This window comes from Sphaerodactylus townsendi, linkage group LG01 (assembly GCF_021028975.2).
Source record: "Sphaerodactylus townsendi isolate TG3544 linkage group LG01, MPM_Stown_v2.3, whole genome shotgun sequence".
NCBI lineage: Eukaryota > Metazoa > Chordata > Lepidosauria > Squamata > Sphaerodactylidae > Sphaerodactylus > Sphaerodactylus townsendi.
In genome coordinates, this window is record NC_059425.1 from 43,169,736 (window position 1) to 43,193,667 (window position 23,932).

The following is a 23,932-nucleotide window of genomic DNA, read 5'->3' on the forward strand; positions in this document are numbered from 1 at the left end:
GTCCCTCAGGAGCCTGGCTGCCGCATTCTGTATGAGTTTTAATTTCCGGATCATGGCTAAAGGCAAGCCCGCATAGAGCGAGTTACAGTAGTCTAGTCTGGAGGTGACCGTTGCATGCATCACAGTGGCCAGATCGGGTCGGGAAAGGTACAGGGCCAGTTGCCGTGCCTTCCGCAGATGGTAAAAGGATGTCTGGGCCATCCAGGTGACCTGGCCCTCCAACAACACTGCTGGATCCAGGATCACCCCAAGGCTTTTGGCAGACTGTAAAGCCTCACCGTATAGCGTAGGCAGGCCAAAAGGCGCCGGACGATCCCCCCGACCCAGCCACAGGGCTTCCGTCTTCGTAGGATTTAACTTCAGCTGACTCGCTCTCAACCAACCCAATCACCACCCATCCAGTAAGTCTGACAAAATTTAAGGGGTGTGTGGTCCAAGGTAACCCAGCATGTAAACTGCTTTGAATCCCTACTAGGTGTGGGGCCTAAATGAAGTAAATGCACAGATTCGATTTCTGATTGTCTCTATCCAAAAGGCTCCACTGTGAAAACTTGGAAAATATTGCATTTGGGGTTGCAGAGCTCTGGAAACATTTAAATGTTCCAAAAAGTTAGCTTAATAAAGTTAGAAGTGCCATTTAAATCATGGTGCATGCTCTCCCACCCCCTGTACTAGCCCATAAAAATCACCTTAAGACGTCAGAGGTATAGAAAATGAACCTCTAGAGGAGAGATGTCAGACATAAGAGTTCCCAACATGGAAATATTTCCCACACCAAGGGGATGCATGTAAAACTGAGCAAGGGAGAAGGCAGGAACCCCTCTTCCCCATGCAGTCCCAATCTGAACCAGATCCCTGTGGCACTTTTGTACACAGTTGCTACTAGAGACTTGAAGGTTCACTATGACTTCATACCCTTGTAGATTTAGTGTAAAATGTAACCTACAGTTTGGCTCTGAGAGCCTTTGCAAAATATGATACTTTGCCAACCAGACAGTTATATGCTAAAAAAAGAACAGGTCAACCTTGTGCAATTAGCACTGCAAAGACATCTATTTCACAGATGTGAACATGCCAGGAAGCATGGCTAGCTAGCTACATGACCAAATCTCCCATGAGCCAGCTTACAGTCACCTGATCATCTGCCTGCTCAATATTCCACCCAATAGTACAGTTTGTTTCTGCTTCTGACTATGCATTCTCAGTTGCTTCTCCAATGTTGTAAAACAGTCTGCCTCAGGCAATTTGGCAAACACCCTCTCTATTTGGTTTCAGAAGGGCTTGGGGCTTTCACAGCCGAAATCAACTGGCTTTTGAGGATTCTCCGAGCTGTGTAACCGTGGTCTGGTAGTTTTTGATCCTAATGTTTTGTCTGCATCTATGGCTGCATCTTCAGAGGCATGTCACAGTGAGAAGTGTTTCTCTCTGTGGCACACAGAGCTTTTAAAAATATATATAGGACCTTTGAAAAAAATGCATATATAGCAATTTTGTCTGTCTATGAATTTTATGACTGTAGAGCCTGTAACCTGGGATAACAGCATCCCACTGGTTCTCCTCATTCCACCATGTATCTGTGATGCCCACTATATCAATGTCCTCCTTCAAAACTCTGTACTCCAGCTCCCCCATTTTAGGTCGAATGCTTCTACTATTAGCATAGAGACACTTGTATACTCTGTCTCTGTCCCTAACCTGGGATTTATGTGTTTTGCCCTCTAGCCTTTTGTAGACACTATCACTTATCACGTTGCTATGCTCCTCACTTGTATGTGGTTGATTTAGAAAAACCTCCCTCTCTGTCTGCATCCCCCTGGACTCCGTATTCCGAACCGTCACTTTCAAAATACCATAGAAACTTGAGATCCCCCAAGGATCAGTTTAAAAGCTGTTCTGCCACCTTTTTTTTAATGTTGAGCGCCAGCAGCCTGGTTCCCTCTTTGGTTAAGATGAAGCCCGTCCCTTTTGTACAGGCCTGCCTTATCCCAAAAGGTTCCCCAGTTCCTGACAAAGCTGAAACACTCTGCCTTACACCACCTTCTCATCCACGCATTGAGACCCTGTATCTCCAGCACGCCCTGCTTCGCCCTGCACGTGGAACACGTGGCATTCCGAGGAGAATGCCACCTTGGGGGTCCTGGATTTTCCAACCTTTTTCCTCGCAGCCTAAATTTAGCTTCCCAAAACCTCCCGGCTACATTTCCCAATGTCATTGGTATAATGTGGACCACAACTGCTAGCTCCACCCCAGCACTGTCCTAACAGCCTATCTAGACGAAGCAGACATCCATGACGCCGCACCAGGCAGGCAAGTCACCATCGCGGTCATCACGCCTCTGAAACCCAGCTCTCTATATTCCCAAATGGTCGAGATCACCCCACTACAAGGAGGCCCCACCTCCCCGAGGGGTATCCTCAGTGCGAGAGGAGATCTGAGCACCAGCTAAGGAAGGGGTCCGATCTAAGGGAGCATCTTCCACCACCTCAGACTGGCACCCTCCATCACTTAGACTCTCATTCTCCGTGACATCTGAAGAGAGATGTCACCTTGGGAGATGGGACCCGGCTGCTAGGTCCCTGAAAGCCTCGTTTGTTGCCCTCTCTGGCTCTCTCCCAGCTTCTCCAGGTCTGCCACCTTGGCTTCAGAGAGAACGCTGCGTTCCTTGAGTGCCAGGAAGCTCATTACAGCGAGGGCACACACCCATGACTTCTGCCCTAGTGGTAAGGTGGTTCCTGGTAAAATTAGTACAGAATCTATCATTTAAGATAACATTATTAAACCTGCTTAAGCAAGACCTGCTGAGGAAGAGTCAGCATGGCTTTTAATAGAAACAGAATCCTGTCTTACAAAGCTTACTAGAGGTTCTTCGAGGGTGTAAGAAACAGACATGTGGATAAGGAGGGGAACCAGTGGACATTGTCTACTTGGATTTCCAAAAGGCTTTTGACAAAGTTCCTCACCAGAGACTGTTGAGAAAACTCAGCAATGAAGGAATAAGAGGGAGAAGTCCTCCTATGGATTAAAACTTGGTTGAGGAACAGGGGAAACAAAGGGTGGGTATAAATGGGAAGTTCTCACAATGGAGAGATGTAGGGAGTGGTGTCCCCCAAGGATCCGTTTTGGGACCAGTGCTCTTTAACTTATTCATAAATGACCTGGAAGTAGAGTGCTGGGTAGTGTGGTGGCCAAGTTTGCAGAATGATTCTAGGAAATTATGTAGGGTGGTGAGAACCACAAAAGGATTACAAACAAAAGCGGACCTTGATAAATTAGGTGGAAGTGGGCTAGGAAGTGGCAAATGCAGTTCAATGTAGCAAAGAATGGAAAGTGATGCACGCATAGGGGCAAAAAATCCAAACTTCACATACGCGTTACAGGGGTCAGTGCTATCAGTCACAGACCAGGAAAGGGATTTGATCTTAGTTGATAGTTCCATGGGAATGTCAACTCAATGCATAAGCAGCTGTGAAAAAAGGGCAAACTCTATGCTGCAGGGATAATTAGGAAAGGACTTGAGAATAAAACTGCAAGAGTTGTCATGCCCTTATATAAAGCAGTGGTTAGGCAGCACTTGGAGTGTTTTGTATGTTCAGTTCTGGTCACCACATCTCAAACATATAAAATATTAATATCAGATGGTCGGACTCCCTCTCCCTCCCCACCCTTAGCATTTCACAAGAGGCTTCTTAATGGAATGGTGGCAGATGTACTTGTAGCCAGGCTGGGCCAAATGCCTGGCGGAACAGGATGTTCCAATCTCTTACAGGCCCTGCAGAAACTGTGCAAGTCCCTCAGGAGCCTGGCTGCCGCATTCTGTATGAGTTTTAATTTCCGGATCATGGCTAAAGGCAAGCCCGCATAGAGCGAGTTACAGTAGTCTAGTCTGGAGGTGACCGTTGCATGCATCACAGTGGCCAGATCGGGTCAGGAAAGGTACAGGGCCAGTTGCCGTGCCTTCCGCAGATGGTAAAAGGATGTCTGGGCCATCCAGGTGACCTGGCCCTCCAACAACACTGCTGGATCCAGGATCACCCCAAGGCTTTTGGCAGACTGTAAAGCCTCACCAGTGCCTTATGGTAGAGGCAGAGCCAAAGAGCTGCGCTCTATCTCATCCCCACTCCAGCCAGGGCTTCCGCCTCTTCGTCAGGGATTTTAACTTCAGCTGACTCAGCTTCTCAACTAACCTGTAATCACCACCCATCCAGTAAGTCTGACAAAATTTAAGGGGTGTGTGGTCCAAGGTAACCCAGCATGTAAACTGCTTTGAATCCCTACTAGGTGTGGGGCCTAAATGAAGTAAATGCACAGATTCGATTTCTGATTGTCTCTATCCAAAAGGCTCCACTGTGAAAACACAGAAGGAAAATATTACCCATACCCAGGGATTTTTTGAAGCTCTGGAAACATTTAAATGTTCCAAAAAGTTAGCTTAATAAAGTTAGAAGTGCCATTTAAATCATGGTGCATGCTCTCCCACCCCCTGTACTAGCCCATAAAAATCACCTTAAGACGTCAGAGGTATAGAAAATGAACCTCTAGAGGAAAGATGTCAGACATAAGAGTTCCCAACATGGAAATATTTCCCACACCAAGGGGATGCATGTAAAACTGAGCAAGGGAGAAGGCAGGAACCCCTCTTCCCCTTGCAGTCCCAATCTGAACCAGATCCCTGTGGCACTTTTGTACACAGTTGCTACTAGAGACTTGAAGGTTCACTATGACTTCATACCCTTGTAGATTTAGTGTAAAATGTAACCTACAGTTTGGCTCTGAGAACCTTTGCAAAATATGATACTTTGCCAACCAGACAGTTATATGCTAAAAAAAAGAACAGGTCAACCTTGTGCAATTAGCACTGCAAAGACATCTATTTCACAGATGTGAACATGCCAGGAAGCATGGCTAGCTAGCTACATGACCAAATCTCCCATGAACCAGCTTACAGTCATCTGATCATCTGCCTGCTCAATATTCCACCCAATAGTACAGTTTGTTTCTGCTTCTGACTATGCATTCTCAGTTGCTTCTCCAATGTTGTAAAACAGTCTGCCTCAGGCAATTTGGCAAACACCCTCTCTATTTGGTTTCAGAAGGGCAGGGCTTTAGCTTCAGTTGTTTAAATCAACTGGCTTTTTTGAGGAGATTCTCCGAGCTGTGTAACCGTGGTCTGAAGTTTTGATCCTAATTGCTTTGGTTCCTGCATCTATGGCTGCATCTTCAGAGGCATGTCACAGTGAGAAGTGTTTCTCTCTGTGGCACACAGAGCTTTTAAAAATATATATAGGACCTTGGAAAAAAATGCATATATGGCAATTTTGTCTGTCTATGAATTTTATGACTGTAGAGCCTGTAACCTGGGATAACAGCATCCCACTGGTTCTCCTCATTCCACCATGTCTCTGTGATGCCCACTATATCAATGTCCTCCTTCAAAACTCTGTACTCCAGCTCCCCCATTTTAGGTCGAATGCTTCTACTATTAGCATAGAGACACTTGTATACCCTGTCTCTGTCCCTAACCTGGGATTTATGTGTTTTGCCCTCTAGCCTTTTGTAGACACTATCACTTATCACGTTGCTATGCTCACCTCGCTGTATGTGGTTGGATTTAGAAAAACCTCCCTCCTCTCTGTCTGCATCCCCTGACTCTGTATTCCGAACCGGAAGTCACACCTCAGGCTCCTGTCGGCTTTCCCCAAGGATCAGTTTAAAAGCTGTCCTGCCACCTTTTTAACGCGTTGAGTAGCCAGCAGCAGCCCTGGTTCCCTCTTTGGTTAAGATGAAGCCACGTCCCTTTTGCATACAGGCCTTGTACTTATCCCAAAGGTTCCCCAGTTCATTGCGAAAGCTGAGAACCCTCTGCCTTACACCACCTTCTCATCCATGCATTGGAGGACCCTGTATCTCCGGCTTGCCCTAGCTGGCGCCTCTGAAGCGTGGAACAGGTAGCATTTGAGGAGAATGCCACAAATCTTGGGGGTCCCTGGATTTTTAACCTTTTTTTCCTAGCAGGTTTCCTAAGTTAGCTTCCCAAGGCAACCTCCTGGCTACATTTCCCTAATGTCATTGGTACCCAATGTGGACTACAACTGCTGACTCCACCCCAGCACTGTCTAACAGCCTATCTGGGGACGAGGCGTGACATCCATAACCTTCGCACTCCAGGCAGGCCAAGTCACCATCACGGTCATCCATGCCTCTCTCACAGAACCCAATAACTCTCTATATTTCCGAGATGATCGAATCACCCGCACTAAAAGGAGCCCCCCCCACCTCCTGCTAAGGGGGGGGGTATCCTCTAAGTCGCGAGAGGATATCTGACCACCAGCTAGAGGAAGGGTCCCATCCTAAGGGAGCATCTTCCACCACCTCAGACTGGCACCCTCCAAATCACCCAGACTCCTCATTCTCCATGACATCTGAAGAGATGTGACCTCACCTTAGGAAGAGTGGGACCCTGCTGCAAGTAAGGTCCCTCGAAAGCCTCGCTTGTTGCCCACTCTCTGGCGAAATCTCTCAGCTTCTCTCTTGAGGGTTCTGCCACCTTGGCTTCTGGCTAAGAGAGGCCTTACGACATCGTTCCTTTGGAGTGCCAAGGAAGCTCATTGCAGCGAGGGCACACCCATGACTTCTGCCCTGAGTGAGTAAATTAGTTCCTGTAGTAAAATTAGTAGGAATCTATCATTAAAGAGATAAAATTGTATTAAAACATGTAGAAAAGCAAGACCTGCTGAGGAAGAGTCAGCATGGCACTGTAGAGAGCAAGTCTGTCTTCACAAACTTACTAGAGATTCTTCGAGGGGTGTAAAACAGACATGTGGATAAGGGGGAACCAGTGGACATTGTCTATTTGGATTTCCAAAAGGCTTTTGACAAAGATTCCTCACCAGAGATTGTTGAGAAAACTCAGCTTAATGGAAAGGAATAAGAGGGGAGAGTCCTCCTATGGATTAAAAAACTGGTGGAGGAACAGGAAACAAAGGGCGGGTATAGAATGGGGAAGTTCTCACAATGGAGAGATGTAGGGAGTGGTAATTGTCCCCCCCTAAGGATCCGTTTTCAGGACCAGTGCTCTTTAACTTATTCATAAATGACCTGGAAGTAGAGTTGGGTGGCGTGAAGGTAGTAATTGCTAAGTTTGCAGATGATTCCAAATTATGTAAGGGTGGTGGAGAACCACAAAGGATTACCTAAAGAGGCTCCAAAGCGGACCTTGATAAATTAGGTGAGTGGGCTAGGAAATGGCAAATGCAGTTCAATGTAGCAAAATGGAAAGAGTGATGATGCACATAGGGGCAAAAAAATCCAAATCTTCACATGCATATCGCTATAGGGATCAGTGCTATCAGTCAGGTAGACCAGGAAAGGGATTTAGAGCGTCTTAGTTAGATAGTTCCATGGGATATGTCAACTCAATTGCACGTAGCAGCTGTGAAAAAGGGCAAACTCTATGCTACAGGGGATACATTAGGAAAGGAGTTGATCATAAAACTGCAAAGGATTGTCATGCCTTACATATATATAAAGCAGTGGTGAGACCGCACTTGGAGTACTGTGTATTCAGTTCTGAGTAAAAGCCTACATCTCAAAAAAGGGATATCGAAGAGATAGAAAAAAGAAATGCAAGAGAAGGAGGGCAACAAAGGATGATTGAAGGATTGGAGCACCTTCCTTATGAGGAGAGGCTGCAGGCGTTTGGGGACTCCTTTAGTTTGGAGAGGAGACGTCTGGAGGGGGATATGATTGAAGTCTATAAAATTATGCATGGGGTAGAAAGAGGAAATAAGTTGATAGAGAGAATTTTTCTCTCTTTCTCCACCAATAATATACTAAGAACCAGGGGGGGCATCCATTGAAAATGCTGGGGGGGGAAGAATTAGGACTAATAAAAGGAAACACTTCTTCACGCAACGTGTGATTGGTGTTTGGAATATGTTGCCACAGGAGGTGGTGATGGCCACTAACCTGGATAGCTTTAAAAGGGGCTTGGACAGATTTATGGAGGAGAAGTCGATTTATGGCTACCAATCTTGATCCTCCTTGATCTCAGATTGCAAATGCCTTAGCAGACCAGGTGCTCAGGAGCAGCAGCAGCAGCAGCAGCAGCAGGCCATTGCTTTCACATCCTGCATGTGAGCTCCCAAAGGCACCTGGTGGGCCACTGCGAGTAGCAGAATGCTGGACTAGATGGACTCTGGTCTGATCCAGCAGGCTAGTTGTTATGTTCTTATGTGGTAACTTTTGCATGCTAGTTATGTTGTAAGCTATGATATGATGTATTTTATTGCATTTTACCTCCTGGTGTATTGTTAGATGCTATGGCTCCTGAAATAAAAGCAAAATATAAAATATTTCAACATAAATAAAAAGCTTCAGTGGCAAAAGACTCAGGTGCTCTCCCCATTTGCGAAGGTCCACCTGTAATCTGCATGCTTCCCCACACCCCCAAGTCTGAAGGAGCTCCACTACTTAGTTCTTCATATACTGGCAGAATCAGCAAAGCATGGACTATAATCAAGAGAGCTTTCGTGGTTAAATTTAGAGGACTATGAAGAAAATATAAGCCAGTGGGAACTGAACATTTCAAGCAGTTTTAGAATCGCAGTTATGATATTACACAGATAATCTCCATCTACCTAGCAGTTAAGGAAAAGGGTACTTGCAATTTTGTTCTGCAGTTACTGTGATTTAAAATACTGAACCCACCTACAAGCATATCATTTTAAAAATGCCCATGAAATTAGCCTGGCTCAGAGAACCAAAACTTGAAGCAAATATTTGAAAAGCGGATTACCAGCAGATAACTTTACATGAAGAGGTATTGAGGTTCAAGCATGGCTTAAGTAAACTACACCTTCCACCCCTGAAAAACTCTCTCCTAATTCTAGTTATGTGAGGGATATAGCAGTTATTTACTGATTAAAGGAAGGCAGCCTGCACATACTCAGCGAAGTCTTCTTTACAGCTTATCCTGATCTAGTCCAGTGTTCTTTAACCTTTCTAGACCCACCTCTAACCTCCAGGGGCACTATGGGACCTGCTAAGCTGCAAGCACATGACATTATACTCATCCAACAGGGAAAGGAGCCAGAGTTATGACTTCATCAACATCCAGGTTAGGACTGAGAACAATAGATCAAGATAACCAGGGACAAGAAACTTAAACCAACACCAACTGTGTACCAGAATGAGAAACAAGCCAGCAGAGACAGGTTTACAAACATTGCATAGCTCCCATAAGCCATCCCATACGCCTTCCCTGTGCTTGTGGCAAGGACAGTGGTGGGATTCAGCAGGTTCGCACCACTTCGGCAGAACTGGTTGTTAAAATGGTGCCTGTAAACAATCAGTTGTTAAATTATTTGAATCCCACCACCAGAACCAGTTGTTAAATTATTTGAATCCCACCACTGGGCAAGGAGTATACCTGCCCACAAGAAAGCCCCATGCCACAAGCACTGGAGGATTGTCTGAAAGGGTTGGGAGGGGCCAGGACAAGTTGTGTTGGATAAAGGAAAAGAGACAGGAAGAAGAGTTTTTGCAGGGAGGATGTATCAGAACCTACCTGTACCCAAAAAAAGAACCCTCGCCAATGGTTTTAAGATGTGACTTTATTGTGTGTTTACAAATGCACACAGTTAATTGAAAGCCTTGTTTCAGTTCATTCAGGCGTTCATTTTCATGAAGTCTACAAAGCTCAAACCAAGTTCACAATCAGAATCTATGTAGCTTTCAGAAACTAGAGAAATGAATTTGAGTTAAGCTAGTAAACTGAGATACACAGCAGCCTATAAATAAAATATGGATTCAGGGTAGATATTCTAGTCCATAGTTCCTTATGACATAAGTGGCCTGATTCTACATAGGCTTACGAAGAAACTAGTCTCAGACAGTTCAATAGAACCCACTTCCAGGAAGTATGCTCAAGACTTTACAATGATTGAATGATGACACATTAACAAAGAATTCAATATTATTATGCAAAATTCAATATTTTTTGCTACTTAATTACATGTTCTTTCTAAGCTTTTACTCTAAAAATGACATTTTCTGTTTCTGCATGATAGTAGTAGAAAAGGAAAAATATTAGCTGGATTTGGCAATGATGCAGAGATTTAAATATTCTGGGAAAAATATGCCAGTTGGAAACAAAACACCAACAATATGTCAGTGGGTAAAAATTAAGATATCTGGGTATAGCAGCTTACAATTCTATCTCCAATACCATATATAGCTGTAATTATTGGAATAAAATAAAAACATATTTTAAGTAGCATGCATATCCCAAAGGATAACTTCATGTGCTCAATTATACATAATGTATTTAATGTTTGAGTACTACTTGGTGTTTTTTTTTCAGAAGGTTCATTTCCAGTAGCTTTGTGTGGTGGAGTGAAGCTACAGAAGGTATTACATGCCACACTTGAGAGCTCAAATGCTGTCAGCTGATTATTTTTCTTTCAACTGCTGTCAGTCTCCCCCCTCCCCTCCCCCCAAAAGCCACATTGTATACCTTTTTCAATATAAAGATGACAGGAGATTTTAGAATTCATCCGCCATTTCCTGGACCATCTTCATTCTTGATGGCTCCATTTGGGTCCCAGTGCCTTGGGGACAGAACTAGGTAGCCACCACAACCCAAAAGACCCAAAGAGAGCATTCTAGAACAAAGACTGTCCAGGAAATGGCAGATGAATTCTCAAATCTTCTGTCATTTTTATGTTGAAAAAGGTATTATTTATTTATTTATTCGATTTTTATACCGCCCCATCCCCGAAGGGTAGTATAGAAGGTAGCTTACTCCCCTCTCCCATTTATGGAGGCATTTGTATACAAGGCTTACTTGCTTACTAGTTCGACAAAAACTGAGCAAGGGGGGCAAATGTATCCCATAGCAAATTCCAGAGAAGGATAATCTTGGAGACCCTGGAGATTCTTGGGGATCCACAGGAGTGCTTCTGGTTGTAGTTGACATACCAGTGGCATTCAGTTGTTTTCTCTCCTGGGAATGACTACTAGGTACCTGTTTAGTCTCGTCAATGTGTCTCTATGTTTTCTCATAGGCAGGGGGTAGGGATATAAAATTCCCAAAACTCTGAAGCCTGGGAGGGGGAATTAAACACCCAGAAAGTTTGGTAAAAGTTGAAATATATGCAATACTGAAATTTCTAATCAAACCTCAACTTCTTTCACAGATTGAACCCTAAATGCATAATTTAGTTAACATATGAAACTGTACTATGTGACATGCTTATGGAATTTAAATGTTTAAATGCCTCCATTTTATACAAGAAAAATGCAAGTATGCCCAATACATGAGAAAAAAATTGCAAATTATTGAATCCTACACTACCATAGCACATGTATGTTTAATTTTTTCTGTCCGAGAAGTAGGGGAAAATAAGAGTTGAAGGTAGAAAACAGATTCTGTAATCCATCTAGGAAAGTTTATCATTTGGGAAGAAACACTTATATAGTCAAAACAGGTAGGATTGTCAGCTTGTGTTAAGCTAAATTTTATAGCTTTTAAATCACTAAACACTTTTAGAATGCATTAGCCTTAAACACATTATTGAACGTAGTTATCAACATTTACATACAAAAATTATTTAAATTTCGTCTACACTTACAATAATCACTGAAATTATTTTTTAAAGTTGTAGATGGTTTTAAATTTTAAAAAATCATACCATACATTTTGAGAAAAAATGAAAAAGTCCTCCAAAAAATTCCTCCCCAACGGGGAGGGAGGAATCCTCACTTACAGACATGCTGCCACCAGTCCAAAGTAACATTTTGCCATAAACATTCAAGAAACTCAGCTAGGAACTAGTGTTCCCAAGAAACCCTTGCACTGCCTTTACCCCCACAGCCACTCAAGCAACACCAGCACAGTATCCAACAACACTGCATGCTATTAAGTACCAGCAATGCCATTTAGATTAGCTAAACTGGACAGTATATATGGAAGTAAATAAACAAACATAGACCAAGTACAAAAAATGGAAAGATTAAAAAGTGGAGGCATATTGCAGCCTCCCTAGATACTTCTACGTTTGATGACACCCAACGATAGCTGTTGAGTAGCTAGCCAGACACCACCCTGGATATACTGGCCATTGTCTGGAGGCTGTGGTAAAAAGCTTGGCGCAAAGCTGACTGAAACAAAATCCATCAAAGATGGAAATCCTCTGGCTGGGCTGTGGGAAGGAGGTCAGGAAAGAACTGCCAGCTCCTGACTCATGAGGGGGTATAATTAACACCTATGATGACCATCAAGAGTGATCCTGGATTACTGCTTGCCCATGGAGGTGCAGCTCACCCGTGTAGCCTGGCTGGCATTTTACCACCTTATCTGCCCAACCTGACTTAGCCATGGTGAACCACGCAACAGTCAACTCCAGATTAGACTGTAACTCACTCTATGCAGGGCTGATCTTGAGACTGCTCTGGAAACTTTAGCTGGTGCAAAATGCAGCTACATGAGTCCTTATTAGGACTCCATGGTGGGCACATATCCAGCCAGTGCTCCACTACCTGCATGGGGTCCAGTTGGAGTACTGAATCAGGTTCAAGGTTTTGGTACTAACCTTTAAAGTCCTAAACAGTCTGGGGCCTTCATACTGTCTCTCCCAATACATTCCTTAAGGAGCCCTCCAATTGGCAAACAACAACTTATTGGTCAAGTCCAGCTGTCCTCAACTAAGGCCACAGCATAAAGCTGTCCTCTGACCAAAGCCAGAGTGTAAATCCCTCATGAAGCCTGAGTATGAGAGCGACAGTCTGGGAGTGGGTGGAGTTTCAGGAGGAGGTAGAGCTTCAGACAAGATTTGAAGGAGTTCAGTTCTGAGTTCCAGAGATAACAGATGTGTTTACAGTCTGTGAAAGACCTGTGATTTTGGCAGGAAGAGAATGTTGGGAAAGAGAGAGCACACTCTAGCCAGGAAGGAAATTATTTTGAGAGAGTGAAGAATTCCTAGCCCACGTTCTTAAAGCAGAGCTAGTTTGTCTTCTGGACACAGCAGGTAGAACTGAGGAAACTGACTTAGAAAGAGTTTGTATCACAGAGGGATCATTCTCTTATCAGAAGGAAAAATCACACAGCATGCAGGAGAAAATGTCCCATCCCAAATTCTTTAGTAAGATTTAGTTCAAATGCTGTGAGGTACTCTAAAGATTTGAGAAGTCTGAAGGAAAAGCAATTTGTGAAAAAGCAAGCAAAAGCAAGTTGTGGAAAGCAAGTGATTCAAGGAAGTGAGAAGTCCTGAATATCAAACTTTGAACAGGGACTTCACATTCTGTCAGAGGGATCATATCTATGTGATTGAGATGCATTCCTAACTCAATGTAACTGCTTAAAACAAATCAATGCTGCTAAAAGAGATATGTAACCAGCCTGTTATATGTTACCACTGCCACCTGGAGCATTCCTTCCTTGATCTTTACTTTATGGCTTCATACGCTATGTAGATAACTAAACTTTCCCTTGACACCCTGGTCCCATGGGAAACAGAGTTGCATCTGTTATCTCAAAGGGGCAGGAAGCCAGGTGGCTTTCTCTTACTATCAACCACTGATCTTGGGGCACCTCAGCTCCGGGGACTGTTTTTCACAATTTCTTAGGAAAGCGGGAGGGGGGACTTTCAATGGGATAAAGGGGATGGCAAAAGCCAGGTTTGTCAGAACTAGCTTTGCCAAGCTTTGGTGCTTTGATGCCTCATCAATAAACACTACTGATCAATACATCAGAGTCTGTTTACTGGCTTAAGGTTCAAGATCTAACACATTCATTGTAACTTGCTAATTCATCAACAGTTAACAGTGGTTCACACCCACCATTCTGAATAGTTTATGGGCACCAAAGTTAACACATGAACCATTTGATCCACACTTAGATATAATCTGTGAAACATCTTCACAGTCTACCATATTTTAACTCTGACAAACGGATATTTTTTCCAAAAGTCTACCATCTGTGCTGAACTTTGACAATATCTTAATATCTGTAAATAAAAACTGATTCTTTCCTTGTTGACTATATTCTCTCCTAACCTAACCCCCTGAAGTTTTAATAAAATTCTACTATTTATTTGTTGAATCTGAAAAAGCCTCTTACATGGCTATCTGAAGTAAAACAGAGAGAGAGAGAGAGAGAGAGAGAGAGAGAGAGAGAGAGAGAGAGAGAGAGAAGGGAGAGTGGATCATCTCCATTCCCTAAGAAGGTTCAGTTAAACATTTATTTTAAAGAAAAAAAGGGTGGGACAACTGAAGAGAACCAAAACAGAGCCAAAAAGATAAGGTACACAAAATGTGCAAGGAAAACAAAAAGAGAAGGCAGAAGATCATAGTTTTCTCTTTAGCATGGGTTAGTGAAAGAATTCTTAGATAAACGGCAGGTTCAGTTAGATAAAAAGGATAGCTGCTGTGGAGCTCTAATCCTCAGCAGCACTTCCTGTATGAGGCAGGAAGTAAACTGAGCTCAGGAGGTTCTGGAGGGTTTTCCAGGCTGTGTGGCCATGGTCTGGTGGATTTTGTTCCTAACGTTTCGCCTGCATTCGTGGCTGGCATCTTCAGAGGTGAATCACAGAGAAAAGTCTGTTTCTCACTGTGACTAAGGCCCCTTCTGCACAGGCAAAATAATGTGTTTTCAAACCACTTTCAGAAATGTTTGCAAGTGGATTTTGCTATTCCGCACAGCTTCAAAGAGCACTGAAAGTAGTTTGAAAGTGCATTATTCTGCATGTGCGGAATGAGCCTAAGTGAGAAGGGAAAGTTTAGTGTGGTATATTGTCCATGTCGAATCCGGCCATGAAAGCCTTCGACAATACATTGAGCTCAGAAGATTCCCACCTGGGAGACAGTGACAATTTAGTCCTGCCCCCCTGAACAGTTTGTGAGAATCACCCAAGATCAAGATGCCCTCCTCCTCAGAGAAAGAACTTCAGCATAAGTGCTTCAAAGAAAGTGAGAAGCTTCCAAATTGGCACTATCAGATTTTGACTGAACAGGTACTTCAGGTAGGTATTCATATTCATTCTACCTTGCTAATTCATCAACATTTAAGAGTGGTCCACACCCACTCTGATTGGATCATTTACTCTCTTCTCAACCTAATGGTTATGCAACACATCCATGCCCTGGGAAACAGGGCCTTCAGGCTTCTCCTTGTAATACCTCCCCTGCCCCTCCCCTTCTACTGTCTGTATCTTAGGGTATATCTCTGCCAACTGAACTTAACATATCAAGTGTTTGACAAAATGGCTTCTAACTCAAGAAAGCTTATTAATAATAAAACAAAAACAGTGTTTAATGCATCATAAGATTCCTCACAGTATAGCAAAGCTTCCCCTACTGGCCATCTGCTATCACTGATTTGTATCTGAAAACAGTATATGTATCAAACCAGGAGATAAAGTATCAGGGTTGTTGTTTTCTCATAACAATCGCAATCTAAAATTATGTGATCCATTAACTGACCAGTTGAATGCCTAACCCCATGTCACAGTCTCTCAAATGTTCATACCTATAAAGTTCATATCCACTAGATACGGATATATTTAATTAGAAAGCCTTTATTGGCATAGAAGATACGGATATAGCTAGGGGGAAATTTCAGAACCCAAAAAAATCCTTGAAAAGCTTTCAACAAGCCAGATTTTGCAGAGACATGGTAGGATTGGGGGGGGGGGGGAGGAATCAAAATCCATCAACACCACATTTTTAAGTCCTTGAGATTTTTTTCCCAATCCTACTAAACTTTTTGAGAGTGTAATATGCCAAGAATATTCCTGTATATGCAAGAGTGTCCAGCATCCGATTTTCTTTTTTTCCTGCCATCAAGTCACAACTGACTTCCAGCGACCCTGTAGAGTTTTCAAAGCAAGAGATGTTCAGAACTGGTTTGCCATTCCTGAATCTGTGTCAGGGCCCTGGTATTCATAGAAGGTCCAAATACTAGCCAGGGATGACCCTGCTTAGCTTCTGAAATCTGACAAGATCAGAATAGCTTGAGGCTATCCAGTTCTGAATACTCTGAATATCTTCTCTAAAAGTACATTTCATTCTTTATCTGATAGTCATGCTGTAGAAATGATCCTCATTCAAAACTACACAAAATCCCATTTGCCTGAGTTCTAAAAAATTGATATTGACACCATGAAAATAGACCCATCCCCCACCCACCCCACGCATACATTCTAATTCAGGCTTCCCTCAACCACATCACATTTATGTCATATATGGCCATTGTAGCAAATGAGTTCGACACCCCAGCTCTGATTCCTAGTCCATTAAGAATTTCTGCCTGAAGGTTAGGATTAAAGTAGTTTTTCCTGAAATAAAGTATTCCCCCACAAACAAAGGGGGAAAGTTAAAGTTTATCTCTGAAAATACAATGAGTGTATGAAGGCATTCAGAGTGACAAGATCATCAGACCCAAATAATATAATTCATACGTATCAAATAAACCAAGTAGTGAGATGGGAGGAAGCTCACCTTTAGATATTTAGGACTAGGAACTTGCAGCCCAGGATAGCCAGGAACTACAATTCCCATCAGCCCCACTGGCTATGCTGACAGAGGCTGATGGGAATTGTAGCTCCTGAACATCTGAGAGCCGCGAGGTTCCTACCCTGGTCCTAGACCAGGGGCCGGGAACCTCACGGCTCTCAGATGTTCAGGAACTGTGAGATTCCCATCAGCCCCAATTGGCCATGCTGACAGGAGGCTGATGGGAGTGTATCCTGAACATCTGGAGGCCATGAGTTCCCTACCCTGAATCCCTATAGACCAGGGTAGGGAACCTCTTGACTCTCAGATGTTCGAACACAGTACATCAGCCCCAATTGGCCATGCTGACAGAGGCTGATGGGAATTGTAGCTCTAACATCTGAAACATGTCTGGAGGCTGAACTAGATCAAGGGCTACACAATGCCGGGAGAGAGAAAGCGAGAAGGAACTGTATAGCAAAATCATATGATAAGATTTCTGGTTTGACTTCCCACACTCAAACTTTTCTCTAAAAACACCTCTTGTACAACAGTCAACTCTGCCATAAGTTGCATTTCTCCTTTTCCACAATTACACAAGAGCTATGTTTCCCTATAAGGGACTGAGGAAGCTTACAGGGACTCAAGATACAAAATACGTTTGCGATATTCTAGAGTGGGGAAACAAGATTTCCAAAGACCTTCAACCCTAAAGTCTCTTATTGGATTCCAACCCTCTTTTATTACTCAGTGACAGAGTGGGGAACCAAACCCAGTTATCCAGATTAGAGCGTACCTGCTCTTAACCACTATGCCACTGCTGCTCCCTTACAAAACTATGGTTGGCAGGCAACATTTTAGAAGAGGCATTCTTCTTCTCTTATGTGGGAAGGAATACCTCTTCCAAGATGCTGCCTGTTGTGGCAAGTGAATGATCACCCAAAGGCAGAAGATGGCTTTTTTGCCTTGTGAATGATTGTTTCACTTTTATGCACATGTTGCTGATCAGTTACGTAAAAGGCATGCCTAATCAACTAATCTTTAGTGGCAGATTTAGTTTTCTGCATCTTGAGTATAATCAAGGCAAATGTGTAAATTGCCATGCAAGTTTGAACATGCAGAAATTAAGTTTTTCTTTAATCAGCTAAGACGGTTATGAAGCAATAAGAGTTTTCCTATGCACTTCAGCCTGCATGGACCTACAATTAGAGGTACAGTTCATGAAAGGACATTACTTGTCTCCCCATCCCTCACTATTACAAAATAATACTTTCCTCTGATAGACAAAAGTCTCCTGAACTTCCTGGAAGACAGAATGTACAGTTGGTTCAAGGTATTTTGTTTCCCTGTGCAAGATACACTCATTGCTTCCTATCACATTGGCCAGAGGCCAGGGCAGCCCCAAAGCACTGACAGCTGGGAGGGAGTCAAGTTTCTACAGCACATCAGCACTATGCTGCCAGAAGAAATCACTTGGGTGTTGTGGCGGCAGCAATGACCCTGGGAAAACAACTTTCACAGAAGAGAAAACTCTTATGTGACCAAAGCAGACAGTGGCAACATACTCTTTTGTATTACAGGTAATAAGAAGAGCAATACTGTAGTCATTGGAGCCACTGTGGGGAAGTGGTACAGTATCTGACTATAACCTGGGAAAGGCAGATTCAAATCCCCACTCTGCCATGAAACTCACTGAGTGACCTTGGCCAGTCATTCTTTTTAAGCCTAACCTACCTAACAGGATTGTTGCAAGGACAAAGGGGACAGGAAGAATCATGTACACCATCCAGAGCTCCTTGAATGAAAGTCAGGATAAAAATGTCTAAGACAGATTCTTTAACTATAACAGGAACTAATTAGAACTAATTAGAAGTACACTTGGCTTGTGGTCAGCATCATGGCATGCTTTAATATTTGGAGGGGATGAAATGAGAAAGAGGGTGAAGTGAGCTTAAGTGTTTCCATTTGCCTAGCACCAAGCTAGCTATTTACAGAACACAAAATCTGTTCCAGCACCACCTCTTGTGAGTTTTCATCTGATGAACAGAATCCATCCAAACTAGCTTAATCTGTGTACCTGATGAGTGAGCTTCAACTCAGGAAAGTGAATGATGGAATGAATTTTGTTAGTCTTCGAAGTGCCACTGAACTCGAGTTTAATTTTGCTGCAATAAACTTATACCAGCTATCCCTCTGGAATTACTAAATATTTATAAATACAAAAAAACCCCACAAAGTCCTCAAAACACCACAGCACACCATGTTCACAAATCAGAAATAGTTAAGCACTCGCTGACAGATGTATTAGCCTAACCAACGCAATTTGTTGAAACTCTGGTGCAAAAATACTGTCTATATAACATCCTTGTTATCCCACATATGACACTCAGGCTCCTTCCGCACACGCAAAATAATGTGTTTTCAAACCACTTTCACAACTGTTTGCAAGTGGATTTTGCTATTCCGCACAGCTTCAAAGAGCACTGACAGCAGTTTGAAAGTGCATTAATCTGCATGTGCAGAATGAGCCTCAGTCTCCAGCATCTATACTTCTAGGATTTTGGGAAGCAAATGAAGGGAAAGATTCTTTTTTCTGTAAGGAATTTACAGTAATCCTACCATGTCTAGCACACTACTACACAACTGAGCTCGATGGTTTGATTCAATATGAGACAGGTCCCTATGCTTATTCCAAGAGTATGAGTGAGAAGTATCTGAACTAATTTTTAAAGAATCGGTATGTTCATTCTAGCAGTTTACCACTGATTTACTTCTGAAACAACCACCGGATGTCCTCGTAATCCAATAAGATTCAAATTTCAGTCAACTGTTTAGAGCTGGAATAATTCCTTTAAATATTTCCTCCTGCTTCCACAAACATGTGCAGCTTTATTAAGAGGGTATGTACATTACCAACATAATACTTAAAAGTTATCAGGGAGCAGGTACAGTCTCCTCTCACATCCTTCAAGGAGTAAATTACTTTAAGCCCGAATCCTTTCATTAGCAAAATTGGAAAATGATCCTTGAAATACCTTTGAGGAAAACAAGCAAATGGCATCTAAAAATTATGCCACTGACCATTCTGAAATTAATCTTTAAAATTCAAAATCTGTCCCATCTAGAGAGAAGCAAATTCCCTGCAAAATTAATTGTATGTGTATACTTCTTTTTTACCTTGGTGGTCCATAAGAATATCAGTTTACCTATGGTACACATGATAATTACTACCTTGTCTAATCAATGTCTTATCTAATCAACATATGCAAACTAATGTCACAGCTGCATTGGTAGTCATTTTCTTTCAGACTTCAACTGAAGATGCTAGTGATAGCTATTAAAGCCCTTCATGCATATGTGATAACACTGGAAAATGGTAAAGAAATTTTGGTACGAAATTTATAATAAAATGAAATTTACACTGGATTATGAATTCAGATTTAAACCAGAAATGTTTCTATTAAATTTGTTAAACTCCTTGGTTAAAAAAGAAAATGAAACATTAATATTGTATATGGTTACTGCTGTTAGAAAACTTGAAGCAAAAAAGTGGAAATCTTCAAATAATTTACCAACAGTAAAGGTCTGGACAAATAAATTAGAAGACTCTCAGTAATTAACAAATTATCAACAGTAATTAAGTATAATTTGGAAAAAAATATCAAAGTTTGGAACCCAATAACGGTTGACTTGAAAGAAGAACAAGACTATAAATATTTTGTGTTCAATTTGAAATACTAAATATTTGGAATTGAAATACTCAAAATGGAATCACTAGAGAATATAAAAAGGAAAAAATGTTTAAGTTACAGTGTTAGTAATTAAGGAAGTATGTAATTGTATTATTATTCAAGCAAGTGAACTAATTTATTTAAGATTAATAATTTTCAGGATCTGTAATGAAATGTAACAAAATTATTTTTAAGTAATTTGTAACTACCAGGAAGTCATTTTCATTTTAAGATAAATATGTAAGAAATGCTTTTTTTTCTTTTTCTTACTTATGGTTCTTTATTTTGTCTGTGATAATTGTAAATTTGATAGAAAATTTAATTTAAAAAAAGATAACCTTTAAAGCCCTTCATTGTGAGGCCAACATACTTAAGAGATGATCTCTTTCCCTGTGAATCCTGCAGAAATCCATGGGACCCAAAGAAAGCGATCATATGAAGAGGTGCTTGACTTTTAGAAATGGTTCCCACAAGAAATAAAAAAGCAAATCATTTTCAGAAAGAAAATTATCTCTGTACACAAACTTTTAGTTAGCCAGAAAGAATATATTTTATCCAGGATCACAATGTCTTTGATCTATTTACTTTATTGTTTTTATTACATCATACTTTGCAACTATTTAATGAATCTGCATACTACAAATCAATTAAAAATTCCCAAAGTGGTTTCCAAAATGTAGCTAAAATGCAGTAATCTTTAAAACTTTTAAAGAAGAGTTTGGATTTATACCCCACTTTTCTCAACTGTAATGAGTTTCAAAATGGCTTACAGACGCCTTCCATTCCCCTCCCCACAGCAGAAACCTTGTCAGGTAAGTGGGGCTGACAGAATCCTGAGATAACTGTGACTAGCCCAAGGTCATCCAGTAGACTTCACGTGTAGGAGTGGGGAAACAAATCCAGTTCTCCAGATTCGAGTCTGTCACTCATGTGGAGGAGAAGGGAATCATATCTAGTTTTCCAGATTAGAGTCCACCCCTCTTCGCCACTACACTGGCTCTTTACTGTAAGTAAGTTACAGTAAAAAAGCAACAAAACAATCAGAGTGACATTAAGCTGCAAAAATCAACTGCAGTACTACAGAAAAGAGACACATGCAAAAAATCACATCTTGCCACACATGCAAAAAACCACATCTTAACCTGGTGCTAAAGGTCAATTCTGGTCAAGCATAGGGTTACACACAAAGCACTGCACAGAAGGACAGCTACAATTGAAAAGGCCCTGTCTCAGGTATCTTGTCTTAGGAAACAGGAGTCCACAGAGCAGTGTAAACTGGGCATATTTATACAGGAGAGTTGTCCTTTAGATGCTTTGGTCCCAGCATTTAGGCCTTTAAAAGGCAAGAACCATCACTTTGAATTGAACCCTGAACTGAATCAGCTATCACCAAAGCTCTGTAAGATGTATTCCATGCAGTTAATTCCTGCAAGCTGTCTTGCAACTTTATTCTGAAATAATAAAAGTTTTTGAAGTTGTGTTATTGGTATACACTGTCTTGTTATACGCTGCCTGGAAATGCTGTACAGATTTTTTCTAATAAAGTTAAATCACTTTACAATACTGAAAATAAAAAATGAAACTGTTCTTAAAACACAACGTAGTGTAGTTTAAAACATACATTTAAAATAAAAACAACTAATGGATAGTACAACTACTTAACATTTGCAAAAATCCCTTGAGATTGATTTGTTGCCTCCTACTGTATACACTTTTCTCTGGCATGGATAACTCAGGCTAGCCCACTAGTCAGATTTTAGAAGCTAAGCGGGGTCGGTCCTGGTTAGTAATTGGATGAGTAACCACCAAGGAATACAAGGGTCTCTATAGAGTCAGGCAAAGGCAAACCACCTCTGGAAATCTCTTGAAAATCCTACAGGATCACCATATCAATTGCAACCCCCCACCCCCCCCCCCTTATACACTTCAAGGATCACTTTTTCCATTTGCATTCAGAACAGCAGAAAGAGCAGGTTGCTCTTTCTTTAAAACTCTCGATGTAGGCTATATCGGGTAAGTGGAGCAGATTTTCCAGCATAACTTCCTTCTGGAACAGATCAATGACCCATCTAGTCGAGCATCCTGCTACCAACAATCGTGTGTTCACAACTGTGCGGCTTTCGAAATGGCATGTCTGTACGATTATTTAATCCAGTTTGTGCAATCCCCCTCCTCCCAATCAGGGCAAATGTGCATTTCCTTGGTCTGGGATGCAACAGTGGGAGCTTGTATTTTGCAAGAACGGAAAGAAACGGCGAGGCCGTATTCAAGCAATAGTGGAGAGACTGAAGCCCCCCCACCCCCTTCATTCCTTCAGCTCCCATAGAGGAGGCGGAGAAGGTCCACACTTCCAGCCTGTCTTTGTGTTGGGCTGCTTAGACACAGCCACACGCTGCCAGAGCCTCCAGTGACCTGGGGCCCGCCTCTTCCCCGCGCTGGGCTTTGCCAGCCACGTGGCTGTCACAATCCCAACCCAAATGGAGGAAACTGAAGCAAGAGAAACAGAACCGGTCGTGGTAGTGGAAACGATGCCGGAAGAGCGGGTGTTATTTTTTTTTTCTTTAAACAAGGGCGAAGGGAAATCAACTCACTGATATTTACAGTGACCGCAGGATAACTCCCTCTCGCTTTTGCAATGGGAAAAACCGTGCAGTGAAACTCCACATAGAAAAAGACTCGATCTATGCACCCAACGGGGGAATAATAGGATGCGTTTTGGAAAACTAGGCACAAGATTTAGCAACAGCTCAGACACTCCCACTCCCTAAGCATAATGGGGGGTAGGGGGTAGGGCAGAGGCAGCCACATGGTACGCCGAAGGGAGACAGGCGCAGAAGTCCAGAAGGGGAAAGAATAGGCTCGTTTCAATAGCTAATTCAGCGGGTAAAAGGGGGGAGAAAGCGGGGAGAAAGGTCATCGTAGAAAGTATGGCGGGAGAGATTCGAGCCCTAGCAGTCACATGTCGGACGCAATCTCTTCCTCTCCCCCCCATGTCCCATGAAGTCTTCCTCCAGAAATAAACAGTCACCAATTGGCAGAGCAAAAGGCGACGGTTGCATTGCATTTGGTCCCCCTACATTATTCTCAGCTATATTATTCTAATGAGGAAGGAATGAAAGCCTCTAGTTTCACATTCAGTGCCTCCCCAACACGCCCTTCCTTGGTGCCTCTCTTCCGTCGCCTTGCTCCCCGTTCAGTTTCTTCAGCCCCCCTGCCCAGTTTCACCGGTCCGACAGAGACAGCGCTCTCCGCCTCCGCGTCTCGTATCAACGCACATCCATCTCGGCCCCACATGCAGTGACCCTTCTTGGCCCGCTGGCCAGAAACCCACCGATTTCACGAGATGCAGAATTATCTCTCCCCTCCCCTGGAAAGGACATCTCTCTTCCTTCCCGTTCCACTTTCTCCACCTCATAGCAAGGCTCACTCCGGACTTCCTAAGAAAAACGCCTTCCCAGCAAGCAGACGCGCAGCTCTCCAACTCAGCTGTGCGCACTAACCCCGGAAGGCGCGCGCCACCCTCACCCCCGGCACGCAAGACACTCCGAACCGAATCCCGGTCCGGCTTTCCAACCAGCCCCACTTCCAACCTTGCAAAGCATCTTCCAACCAGCTCCTCAACCGAAGCAAACCCCCTTCCAAAATAACCACCCACAATTCAAGCCCCAGTGTTATACACCAGATCACGACGGAACCCCACACAACAGATCCC

General features: G+C 42.7%; 1 protein-coding gene across 1 annotated transcript in view; it reads right to left on the reverse strand.

Moving 5' to 3' along the window:
- FOXN2 (forkhead box N2) overlaps positions 1-23,882 on the reverse strand; it is a 71,056-nt gene extending 47,174 nt beyond the window's left edge. The window contains exon 1 of the mRNA XM_048519286.1: positions 23,552-23,882. The gene's annotated coding sequence lies outside the window, so the exon portion shown is untranslated. The remainder of the gene's footprint in view (positions 1-23,551) is intronic.
- Positions 23,883-23,932: the final 50 nt, after the last annotated feature.